A 12,917-nucleotide genomic window follows, 5' to 3' on the forward strand; every position below is an offset into this window, starting at 1 on the left:
AAAAAACTATTTAAATGAAAGTTAAAACCTTAATAAATTATTTGTTAATGTGCCCGACTAATTAAGGATGTATGACCACGGTAGTGGAGACACAATTTAAAAAAAATATATATTTTCAATTATGATGGTGAATTATGTTATAACTTGATAAAAGACGAAAAGCCAGAATAAAATTTTTCGATATCTGGAGTAATTTTTAAAATATAGAGAATAGAAAATTTTGTTTAATTATTTTGATATTTCCAAAATCAAGGCAAATATCGAAAAATTTTATTCGTCTACATTCATGAAGGTATTCGTCATCAAAGTTGAAAATACGGTACAAATAATTTCAGCCCAAAGTCTAAAATTTCCTTGGCGTACGTACAATCTTAAAAAATTGTCTTAATGTCTCTAGAATACTTTCTGAAATTTAAAAAAATATATATGGTTTTTGAATTTTATGTATATATACAGAGCGTGCCATTTTAATCTATTATGGCTGATAGCTCGTTTTGTATTTAACCAATAAAAAAATAACTTAAAGAAATTTGCAGAGTTTGATTGGGAATATCATGTTCTGACATCAGATTGGACTTCCGAATTGTTAAATTAGAAAGTTGATTCTCAAAAAAAAAAAAATTAACATTTTCAATTAAAAACGTTTTGTCGATAGACGTTAGCTTTCGGACAAAATAAAGGTCATTTGTTGATGATAATAACTTTTAAGCCCGAGTATATTTTCAAGATCAAAGTCAAATGACCTTGGAACGAGAATTTCAGATTTTGGCTCAAGCATTTTTCTGTAGCTAGCGTGTTTTCTTTCGATTCAATGTAATTATGACATATTTTTAAGTCGCATTTCCTACGAAAAACTTTGTAATTTAAAGTGTTATTTTTATCTCTTACCTCGTTACCTTTAATCATTTATATCGATTTTAGAAATGTGTACAACTATAATTTTAACAACTTCTATACTTCACTGTCAAAAACAAATTTCACAGATACTTTCCCTTGTTTCATGAAACGGTGAGTTTGAAACTCTTCAAATCTAATTACTTTTTCTTTGACAGTAAAAAAAAATGAAGTTTTAGTAAAAAAAATCGTGATCGTTTATACACACACATACAATACAAAAGGTTCTTGGGTGTTCTTAGGTCATGATCCATCGACATTTGAGCATAATAGAAGTTGGTTATACTTAACAATACTGTTATAAATAGGGGGAAAGAGATTATAAAACAGTATTTAGTTTTGCAAATCGATATAAGTGAATCTAATAAATATCATTTCTATCACTGATTGATTTAAATAAATAACTGATAATAAAAACAGAACGCCTTTTTACCTTTCACCAAAAACAAAAACATTCGATCAAGACTGAAAAGTGTATAGTGTTGGAGGTTTCGTATGTAAATTACTAATTATCATTTTACAAGTCATTGGGAAAAAGTTCGGCAACTCGGAATTTTATATGAGTTCATGAACACCATACATTCCAGTATGGTATTTGCGGTTCCTATGATTGAACTACGGTAAAAACCAGTGTACGACAGAATTTACCGAATTTTTTTTCACAGGTTAAGATTAGAGCTTACTATTAAATCCCAAAGTTACAGAAATTTTGACCGTTTAAAACAAGAGATAATTAATGTTTAAGTTCCGAATTTTGACCAATTTACGTAACTAATGTCTCAAAAGCAAAACGACGTGGTGCCGGTTCAATTCCGGCAAGATAATTTTTTAATATCATAAAAAAAAGCTGGGAGGACAGTGAGTTTTACATGCTTTGAAAAACGAAATCGCGAACTTTGCAGCTGGTTATCTCCCGATCTAAATGATCAAAAATTCTGCAACTTCGGGATCTCACAGCTTACATTATTCGGAACCTGCGAAACTAAAATACAATAGGTTTTTCGCTTCCCTCTAGCCTCTTTTATTTTGAAGATTGTCGAACTTTTTCCCAACACTACATACTGAGTGATTCGTCAAAGCTTAAAGCAGTGCTTATATTTCTGAAATGTATTTAAATCCATTCAAAACTTCGTTTATTATACATTATAAGTTTTCGAAAAAATAGTATTTACTATTACTGATATCAATTTTAACAATGAACGCTTTTTGACTAATCAGAAGAAATCACTGTTTAGTTTAGAGACAATCACTCAACAAAGTAAGAGTTCAGTTCGCAAAAAACTTATTAAATTCAAAAATGTCATCGAAAAAAAAAAAATCAGAATCGAAATTTAAATTGAGACCCATTCAGTTTTCAGTTGGCAGGAAGGTAAGAAAATAGCTCTATATTTTCCAAATGGACATCAGAAATGAGTTTAAAATTAAAATTTGGTGGAGACACCGAGAAATATGAGCTGAAAAGGTTTGAACACTTTTATAGAGGAAAAAGATGTATTCTATAACAATGTTTAGTGTTGTTGTTATTAAATGAAAAGTATTCCGAGTATTTGGAAAGAAAATGTATTTTCCTAAAAAAATTGTTTAAGGCTCCTCATAATGCAGTCAAGTTTCAAATTTCGGATTTCAGTGTGTTTCAGTTACTGAGTAAATTGTTTTCTGATTTCAGTGTTTTCCTTTATAGCTAACTTATATATTTTCAAAATTTTAGGTCAACTTTGGTTAACAGTGATTATATACAAAGTGTTTAAACAATTAACGAAGTTAATGCTTAATTTCGGATTTTGTTTAATAAATTTCACTTGTAATAATTTTTTTGGTACGGAATATATTTACGCTTTTAAGACCTAAATAATTTTATATGTAGATGATAAATTTTAGTAACAAAAAAAAATTTAATACATATGAATGATTCGGCGAACCTGTACAGGTATTTGGTAGGTATATGTGAATTGTGTGGCTGCTAGTGCTATATAATAGCCAGTGCAAGACCCAGTGCGCTGATCAAATAATATTCTCATATATCAATTATTAAAATGTTTATTTGTTTATAAAATAGATAGTAAATCAATGACATATTATAACTTTATTTGTTTTTTTACATAATATTTTTAATATTTCTGTGTATATAATCGCCCAGACTACAAAATGTTTCAAAATTATTGAGAATTTTGTTCGAATATTGATTTCTGTTCTGAAATTAAAGAGTATATTTTTATGATAGAGGATATTGAATAGGAAATTTGAAGGACGTTTTAGGAACCTTCAATTTCGTTTATAATTTTACAGAAAATGGATTCAAATTTTCAAAATTTAAGAAATCTTAGCTTGAAGAATAGAAGAAGTCTCAATGACCACAAGACTCAAAAGTCCAAAGCTTCTAGGTAAAACATCCGAAAATGTTTTGAGCTTTATGGCCACTGAGACATTTTTTCTACTCCTCAAGAACTTGCATTTACCAAACTTTCAGAAAATTAGACTGAAAGCCATTTTTCATTAAAAATATTCTTTAAAAATTTGATCGTCCTAATGCATTAAGTCAGTCGATATTCAATACATGTTTAAAATACATAGCTTATGTAATGTACACTCTGTTTAACCTGAAAATACCTAAAATCAGGTGCTAAAACCATTATAAAACAAGTGAAAACACACAATTGACTTAGTTAAATGTAGAAATACCATGTATAGACAGTGTATAATTTAAAAGAAAATAATCGAAAACTTTCTATTGTTTTCATATTAATCTCTTATAAAAATTTTTCTATTATCTTTATCAATTCTCTAGTAGACAGGTAAAACGGATCCTAGAAATTTTGTTTCTTCATAATATCGTTTTCAACACAAGTCTACATTATACAGGATAATATTTGAATTATCATATTTTCAAATTACTAGTTTATTTCTAGTTCAAACTAAGATCCGTTAGTATTGAGAAAGATAAGGTGATTTATCAGAATATTTAATTAACTAAAAAACTATTTAATTTATAAAATTAAATAGTTTATTTAAAGGACTTTTTAAATACCGGGTACATTAATTTTAAAATACAAACAAAAAAACATTTATTATAATGAATTATTTGATTGTTTTTAGACATATTTTGACTAATAAATTTAAAATATTTTTTGGCATATATTCCATACAATTTTATATTATTAAAAAATAAATAAAATTAATATTCAAAATTATAATTATTGGTTTTACTAAATAATTTGACTTTTCATGTTGTGTTATGTAATTTGATACATTATGGGAGTAAGTATAGGTACATTATAATTCATTATTTTATTACTTCCAGGCAAATATTATGGACTTTAATTTAAATCCCACTTTATTTTGATTAATTTTTGAAATCAATATTGAAAATATACAGTGTGTTGTTCATGGATGCGGTCGATTAAGGTTTCGCTGATAAAGTTCTAGAAAAGAATTCCGTCAACTAAAAAAAATATATGCTATCAATGTTGGAATTTTTTGCTTGGGGTAAATGTACCAGTAGCACTGTCGTTAATAGCTTAAGGGTTATTCCATATGTGACTTATACTACATTAGACACAAATGCGTTTTATAATGCGTCATATTAGGAATAATATTATGTTAACGAATGTTGACGGTTTTAGTTTAAGTATAGTATATTATAGTGATTCTACATTTATCCCTCTGTAGTTTGATATATGATTTATTTAACAAAATACAAATGTGACTGACACTGCATGCAAAAGGAAGTCGCGTTCGAGGACTAATTACATAAAACAAATTATTGGAAAATGATGAAATAAAGAACCTTACTTTTTAAGAATCAAATTTATTAGAAAAATTAATCGTGACTTGCACTACAGAACAAAATGTGACTGACATTACCGTCACTTTGGATTGCAAAATGAAAATAGTTGTATTTTGAGTAGTATTTTAAAAGAAACCTTAAAAATTAATATTACAGGACACAAGATAGGACCTTCAAAACCATTTTAAAGATATAAAAATGTACTAAAATGCTACTTTTGAGTGTAATTACTAAGAATCAAAAAGTCACTAATAAAATTTTAAATAATTGGAATTTTAACGTTCTTAATGAAATAATAAATAATGAAATTTTAATGAAATCTTGATGTTTATGAAGAAAAAATATTCGTTAGATACGATACTAAAAGCTATTAGAGTACTACAGTATTGGCACCATATTAAAGTGTTTTTATCATTAAAAGTAGTAATATTTTTTTTCCAATCATGGTACACTTTTACATGAAATCAACCTTAAGAAAATTTTAAGGCTGCCATTAAATTAAACATTTTCGGAGCTTTCAAAAAGAACGCTCTAGTTTATATAAAGAACGACAATATAAAGAAATAATTTGACAGAGATATAGGGATAATTACTGACGGACACTCAAACTATTTCTATCTTCAAACGGTTATTTCGATTTTCATTATATTCTTCAAATAAAAACTACATTAAATAGGTTTAATAAAATTCAAATCATACGTTGACAGGCAGATAGACAGATAACCATTTTGTACACGGTAAGAATGTATGGCGTTTACTACAATAGACAGATACTATAGTATCTATGTTAACATAAGTAATATTACAGTATTATAAAGGGCTATCCGCTAGAAGTACTGTGAGTATGCCAAACCAGTATGGACTTGACACTCATACTGCATTGACTCGCCGCCATAACTATTGCTAATGTTACTATTCCCTACATGGTCAAATTAATATGGTGATCACACCGATAATGATATAGTGATATCCACAAAAAGTTTTTACTATGGAAAGTTTATCTTCCAATCTTGGATTTCAAGCTTGGGCCAATGCACAAAAATCTCAACTCAGTTGGCTCAAAATCTTGAACCAATTTTGAATTAATGTTGGCCCGGTTGTTGCTCGTCTGGGGGCACACATTGACGTACTTCGTTAAGATTAATTTTTTAAACTATTTATCTTGAAATTGAATTTAAATTAACTGTTAGTCAGTTAATAATTCAAAAGATGAATATTTTTTGAGATCATATGAAATTGAAATGAAGTTGAAGTTGAAAATTGAAGACTATCTATTAGACGTTATAATTTATAATTAAAATAAAATGTAAACTAAATACATAATGTAAATAAAGATAGAAGATTCATCATCATTGATATCCGCACACGCCTCTAATTATTATTAAAATGCATACTAATTTTTAATAACAAAGACAACTATATATAATATATACCTTTAATAATATATAATTTTATATTCATTCTATTTAAAAAGTGATTTTCTCTATTTTTATCAACGCTCAAATGTTAAAGCATTCATATACCTATAATATTCAAATATAATTCTATAGTTATTTTCAAGTAAATTGAACATTAAAATTGAATTATCAGTTAGGTTATTCAATCATCATTTATCAGCGTACAAAAAACAACAAGTGAATTAGGTAGATGAAATCGAATTTTCCAAATTACGCATAAAAATGAAAAAGTTAACTTGAAATCATAACACACTTTGAAAGTTAAATTAAAATTGATGAAATGAATAAATATAAGCATTCAAAGATTGTTGCCCGTTTCTTTCTTGCAAAACAGAGTTTTATATGTAATGTTTATGGATATACTTAACAATGGCGTCACTTTTAAAGTATATCCCTCTTTGTTTAATATTAAGAGTTTTAAATGTTGATATTTTGCGTACTTCTAAAGTTTTTCAAAAATCAACTTCAATTTTCTGTCCGCGCAGTAAAAATTCTTTACAGGAGGTGAAAAAATAATTTAGTCATCATCCTAATTGATAACTAACATATTCAAATGGGATAGAATCCAGTATATGAGCCATTTTATGCCACTAAATCCCTGAAAACTTACAGGTAAAACTAGTTCAGACAAAAATGGATGGTTTTGAGGGAGAACACCTGATTCTGATCTCGAATTTCACCTAGGAGACTGCGTAAAATTAGAAAGTTGTTCCTTGTAGAAAGATATATTGAACAAATATTTTTGAAAATTAAATACATAAGAAGTATATCGTTTATGAACTTAGTTAATTTTAGAGTCTGCTTTAAACCCAATTTTTATGTCTAGACCAGGTTTTAAAGCTGGTGTATTGTAGGAGTTTTTTTAAATGTATCGATTAAAATGACTCACCTTGTATATTGAAAACTATTGAGTTTACAAAAAATTGTTTCAATTGAAATGCAAAGTGCAATAGTAAATAGCTCGATTTCCTTCGGAAATTCGCTAAAAGCGTGCAGAGCTCTCACAAAATTATTTTGTAATTTTTAGCCCGTATTTTAATAAAGTGTTTTCTTTTGAAAAACCACTGATCACATTAATCTATATTATGTTTTCGTGCGACTTTCTCCATTCCAATTTTTATTTCGTATCGTGTTATTTCAGATTCCGTTATGATACAATTATATCATCATTTGGATTATATATTGCATTATCATCAGTTCTTAATTCACGTGCAAAATTATTTAGCCGTCTGAAATACATAAACTGAATTGAAAACTTTTATTAAATACATACAGTTCAAACCAATAAGAGCAAAGGTCAAAATAATCGTTCGATTTTGACCGATACAAAAATTGAACTATTTTGTAACATATATTGAACTATTTGAACGTTAGTTCAATATACAGGAATATTAAAATATTAAATTAAAACTTAAAGGCGATATTCCATTAGTTTTGAGACATTTTGAATCCTGATAAGAGGTGCAGTACGTTGAAATAATAATAATTATTTCTCAATCTGATTTAATAGATGGTTCCAAATTATTGATAATACACAATAAAATAAATGGTTTAGTGTAAGTTAATTCAAAAGGTGTGTTTTCAACGATACATGGAGCAGACATTAAGTCAACCATACTATATAACTTCCCAGCATTGTGTTTTTTTTTTGTATCGCGTTTCCTTTTAAAATTGAAGAGAAATATTTTTCTATAACAATATATGTACATATGTATGCAATTATTAATTGTTTTATTAGTCATACTATTTAAGTATATTTTGTTATTAGAGGGTTCAAACCCACAAACCAGTTAATTAATACCGGGAGGAATCAAATAATTACCTTTTTTTTCATAAAAAAATATTTTTTTAAAAAGCGTTGAACATATTCAGGTAAAAAAAACTATCATTATTATCTTCAATGCAAAAACAAGTGAAAAACAACAATTGACTGAGTTAATTGTTGAAATACCATGTATAACAGTGTTGATTACTATAACACATTACACATACATTCATATCACACATATGTAACTGATATTCTCATATAATACATACTATACAATTTGTGCCTAATTTGCACCCTTATGAATAAACACTTATGTTTACGAAAAAATACAAAAGTTGTTTTTTATAAGGAACATTTTTTACATTTAAACTTTTGTTCTATCTATAACGGTTTACAAGATGGGTCCCACGGACACAAGACTCAATGGACCTACGTTGCTCATTTACGAACTCGACCTCACTTTTACGACCTCACTGTTTACGTGAGTACGCTGTAAAAATTTCAGCTTGATATACTTTTCGTTTTTGAGTTATCGTGTTCACAGACGGGCGGGCGTACGGACAGCCGGAAATGCATTAACTAGGTGATTCTATGAACACCTATACCAAAATTTTCTTGATTGCATCAATATTTTTAAGCGTTACAAACTTGGGACTAAACTTAGTATACCTTGATATATTTCATTTGAGGCTTCCTTTTGGTGAGTTTATCAAACTTTCTCTCTACGACTTTTTCCGAAAGTACTTCTTTTACAATATTTAAGGTAGTACGATCGGTAATAGACTTTGCATTCAGAATTTAATGAAATTTGGCATAGTTGTCCATTATTATATCATAATTAACCAATTAAATTCTTATGGGCCTTCAGAGAACCGAAAATCTGAACGTCCAGTTTTATTAATAAAATATAATCTGTGATTTCCCATAAGGATCGATGTTAAAATATCTTTAAAATATCTTTTTTCAGTTCCCTGAAGGCCCCTAAAAATTTAACTGGTTAATTATGATATAATAATGTACAACAATGCCAATTTTCATTAAATTCTGAATGCAAAATCTATTACCGATAGTACCACCTTAAGCTATTGGTCTAAAAAAAATCAGCAGAAAATTTGTTGGACACTATGGCCACTTGATACAATTGTGAAACAATGAAACATTTTGTCCGACAAAAATACTGCACCGATGAGCTTGTCTACCACCACGAACATGCCGTACTTAAGTAATTTCATTTTTCAATACATACATTGTTCACTTTTTCTGAGTTGTTTAATAATTATTAATGTTATCAAGTGGTTATAGTGTCCTAAAAATTCCCTGCTCCGTTTTTGAGACCGATAACTTAAATATGATGTTATCATTCTCATTTGGAAACCCAGAGAAAGTTTGGTAGACTTGCCAAAAGGAAGCCACTCGCGAAGTTCTAAGTATGTATCAATCATTTAACAAAAAGAGTGCTGTCCCCCGAACTGTTACTATTGTTATTCGTTAAAAGCAAATTTCATCGAAATTTCAGCCATGATGACCTATGGTATAAAATTTACAAATATATCATTAATAAAACAATATCACTAAAAATTTCAAATCAAAGAAGTTTTGCTTTTCATTAACTTTCTTTTACCTTTTATTTTATCCAAATTTTTTAATAATGAATAGTCATCATAATTGGTAAATTAAAATCATATAAAAATTAAACAATCACATAATATTATTTTCATTAATTTGGGAATCAAATTGTTGTGTAATTGCCAAATCTTTACATATTTCGTGTCACTTTCAATATAAGAAAATAAAAGAAAACTTTCGATTCTTTACACTTGAAAGTTCATTGTCTATCGAAATTATTTAAAAATTATACATATTTTTAATGTGTGAATAAAACAATAAAATTTATTTAAAAAAATTTAAATAACGAAACTAGAATAAATTCATGATAAACCAGACAAACTAATCATAGTCATGTGATAATTATTAGAACTTTGCGTGCAAATTGATATTTAATACTTTAGATAATAAAAAGTGAATTATTTAATTGACTTTTAATCAAAAGATGTGTCTACGCCAGTTCAACTTCCGAATAAATTTAAATTTAAAATTTCACACTTCCCTTCAAACTTGTTGCCACAAAATAACAAGCTACGAAATCTACATGGCAATAATACTCCAAAATAATAGAAAATGATTTATTAATTAAGGTATTAATTACATTTATTTGTTTTCGAGATATCGCAACAGAATTCGGGTACCAGGTACCTCGGAGACCAATTCTGTCGTAATATTCGTGTTCAACGACCCTAAAAACCCCCGTGAAACAAGTTTGGAAGCATTTTCATCAATATTAACCGAATTGTGAATTAAGTATATTTACGGTTAATTTAAAATGCAATTATAAAATACTTATTATTTATGACAAATTGTATAATTCCTGACGCTCTAACGAATCGAATGCAGAAAACTGTATTCAAATTTTTCGAAGTTGGACTGTTTTTAATGTTTTGTTACCGTCACTAATATTTAAATTAATAACTTAAAATTTCCGAAAAAATAGGTTCGAAATTGAATTCTCTTATATTCATAATTCCTTTGTGCAATTACAGATATATTAAAATTTAAAAAAAATTATCTGTCAGAAGTGGGATTCGAACCCACGCCCTCAGAGAGGACCAGAATTTCTCATAGAACTGTTTAACACAGTCAAGGTATACCTTGAGTCTGGCGCCTTAGACCGCTCGGCCATCCTGACAGTTGATGTTACAGTCAAATAATTTAATAGGTATCAGTTTGTAAGTATGTATATTAATAGTATATCCGTTGTACGTACTTTAAACTTCTCATTTCTATATATATATATTTTTAATAAAATTATATAAATAGTGTATAATCGAATTAAAACTATAAGATTTATGATCCAAATCGAATGGAACATATTACTCACGATATGTTTTTAAAAAAAAATTATTGGTGTATTCTTTTGACCTCCGTGGCAATAGTTTTAACGATTATGTGGAGGGTTTAAAACCAGTAAAAAAATAAATAATGTGGATTTCGGTAAGACCATTTACATATTCTTTTAATTCGTTTTACATGAATTTAAAATACTGATTTTAAAGATGTAAATCTATAAAACTTCGAAAATTATCTAACTGTGATTTAACAGAGAATATTTTTCATCTACCATGTAAAATAGAACCTCCACAATCGTACTTCAAGATAGACAAATAGAATTTTTTTTCTGAATTATTTTTTAGTTTTATTTTTCTTTCTTCAACAACAAGAGTTTTCCGGAGATAAAGTTGCATATTACTTTGTAAAACACAGAAAAAATGAGCTCTCGAATGAAAATATCTCGGAGGGAAAATTTAATTTTTCGATTTATAGAGGGTTTTTATTTCGAGTAATGGAAGTTTGGGAACGAAATTGCAATTAAAAAATACGGTTTTGATGATGATTAATAATCGAAAGTATCACGACAAGAACAAAATAATAGTTATCACAAATATGGTGGAAGTGCAGGGAAGCATGAAAAAGTTGAATACCTAAATTAATTTCGAAAATAATTAAAGTAAACAATGCTTTTAAAGTCTTTGTACTAGGAGGTAAAAATTAATTTTTTGAGTCATCTATTTATTAATTTATTTAAAAGTTTAGGAAAAGTGCTACAGCTAATACGTTTCCAAAGGTAAGGCCCTTATCCGTTTTGTTCGTCTATAATCGATTTTGTAATTTCAAGAGTGTTTTTGGCTTTGGTTCAGAATGAAAAGTATACTTATTTATTACTTTCAGCCACCAAAAAGTAGATTTCCAGATTATAATTCATACATTATATAAATGTGGTCCAAGTATTTGCATGGGGTACTCCAGCCCCGATATCGCGCTTTTCTATTTTTCAGGATTTTTTATTAGATAATATATAAAATCAGGCATGTTAGGATGTAAGGGGTAATGTTGTTAGTTGGAAATTTTACATAGTTTTGAGGGTTATAAATGTTTTTGATCGTATCTGTATATTGAGGTAACATGAGTGTTTCCAAATTGTTAGATTTTATAATATGTATGTCCACGATATATTCTTTAGTATATGTATGCACGTATTTTCACTATCGATTGGTAAATAAAAAATTAAAATTGTACTCAGGGTATCATAAATTAATTTGAATCAAATTTAAGATCTAAATGTATAGATTAATAAAATATAGAATTAAGTCATGGTCTTATTTAATTCTTAAGGGACCTAAAAATCATATTTAATGTTTTTTATAGGCATAATATTCTTAAGTTATATAATTCAAATTTAGAAAATCATGGGAAATACGAGTTGTCTATAGTTTCAGAACTCAATGTAACTAACGTAGTTGAGTGTTTTAATATCGGATGCATACCTAAGTTTATTAAATTGTAAACCATACCTTTTGCCATTTACATTATTTGAAGTAAGAAGATTTCTTACGGACGTTCTTATGTATAAAATTAAGAGGGATTGTATATGTGTATACATGAACCCAGCCGGTCAGACTCATCATTTAAAGTTGTACACATACAATACCAATCACACACAATAACACATTACCATAACACATCATATCACACAGTACACATTCCCTCTTTGTTTTATACATAATAACACCCGGTCCATAAAAACTCTTTTTACTTCATATATTTTATATGACTAAGGAGATATATTACAATCAGTATGTTAAAGTTTCAACAAAAGATGTTAATTTTTAAAAAGGAAAAACTTGTGTATTAATTGTTAACTTTACAAAATTGTATGTGTTGTTATTCAGGAAATTTCCATGTTAAAATGAAAAATCTAATAAAAATTTAAAAAAAATTAATCTACTTTTATTGGAACGTAAAATATTACAATGTAGGCCGTTTTTCCGTTTTTTTATGATGATCAACTTTCTAATTTAAAGTGTTATTCTATCTGTTACCGATTAGGATCTAAATTGGCTATTAAAGAAAACCCGAAGAACTAGGTCCAATCTGATGCCAGAACATGATGTCCCTCGCC

The 12,917-nt window shown here is 27.9% G+C and overlaps 1 protein-coding gene and 1 non-coding gene across 2 annotated transcripts in view; both read right to left on the minus strand.

Annotated features, from left to right (window-relative positions):
* LOC123297267 (ankyrin repeat and BTB/POZ domain-containing protein 2) overlaps nt 1-12,917 on the minus strand; it is a 73,356-nt gene that overhangs the window by 25,619 nt on the left and 34,820 nt on the right. The gene's annotated exons all lie outside the window — the stretch shown is intronic.
* Trnal-caa lies at nt 10,528-10,646 on the minus strand. Its single transcript has 2 exons — nt 10,609-10,646; nt 10,528-10,572 (listed from the first exon to the last, which is right to left on the minus strand). It is a non-coding gene; the product is annotated as a tRNA-Leu (tRNA).

The sequence above is a fragment of the Chrysoperla carnea genome, chromosome 4 (assembly GCF_905475395.1).
Source record: "Chrysoperla carnea chromosome 4, inChrCarn1.1, whole genome shotgun sequence".
Classification (NCBI taxonomy): Eukaryota; Metazoa; Arthropoda; class Insecta; order Neuroptera; family Chrysopidae; genus Chrysoperla; species Chrysoperla carnea.